The sequence below is a fragment of the Varroa destructor genome, unplaced genomic scaffold (assembly GCF_002443255.2).
Source record: "Varroa destructor unplaced genomic scaffold, Vdes_3.0 BEIS01000004.1, whole genome shotgun sequence".
NCBI lineage: Eukaryota > Metazoa > Arthropoda > Arachnida > Mesostigmata > Varroidae > Varroa > Varroa destructor.
This window is the reverse complement of record NW_019211457.1, coordinates 8,344,525-8,345,583: the sequence shown is the minus strand read 5'-3', so window position 1 is coordinate 8,345,583 and position 1,059 is coordinate 8,344,525.

Sequence of the window (1,059 nt, the reverse complement as noted above, 5' to 3'; positions counted from 1 at the left end):
TATATATATGATGTACACCATTAAGCCGGGATTGGCTTAATTCAAATTTTCGAGTTGAGAAAGCAGCGTGTTGATGCGCAGATGTTACACTTATTAGTTAATTCATGAGTATATTAGAAATAGTGTGTGGACCAGGTGTCTTTGATAAGTAGCTTTTAGTTAGTTTTTCTTCTTTAATGCAGCTAAAATGCCGTCGGGACATCGGAGGCGAAACATTGCTCCTTGATGTCTATTATATTCTTTGCGACAGAACTTTCCTCTCGTTTGTAAAGGTTGTTTGCTCTCAATTTTGTTTACTTTCAGTAATGGTCAAAATTTAGACGGTTCAATTAAGGACAGTATTTAGAAGCTTCACGAACGCATGGCGCGGCAAGCTTAGGGTTCTCATCACAATAAATGCTAGGGGAGCATTTGTATTCTAAAGCCTCGTTGCTAGATAGATTGGCCGATACGACATGATGATAAGATGTAATGCAATCGTTAGGCGATCGTGAAACACTGTCTGCTCTCTAGAGAAGATTTGAAGACTAAGAAGATGTCTGTCAAATTGTTGTTTAGGAAAGAAATACCACATTGGCTAATTGAATCATTCTTATAATAATAATATCAATTACTGGTTAGGTGAACTGTTAAAAGTAGAAGAAGGCGCAAATAGACTGCAGAAATAGATCGAAAACACAGCGGTGTACAGGAAACGCATGAGTGCCTGGGGACATACTTTTCTCAGTGGTTGATAATTGTACGTGAATAAATGGGAACGTATATCCGCAATTTGAGCGTGTCTCTCAGCACGTTGCAGACGATCAAGTTAATGACACAAACTGTGTGATACGTCGGAGAAGAACATGACGATGGCTTATTCTTGATATAAACAAATGAAAAAAAAACAGATTGAAAAACATTTCCGATTAAAAAATAGCCACAATGTTAGCATATATGCCAAAACGGCGCGCGGCTGAAGACAAATACTTTCAGCCTATTCATTAGCCGGGGCACTAGCCGACACCGGAAAAATTGGTCGAGTAGCTATAAATAGCCTTATAAAGTGAATACTAATTT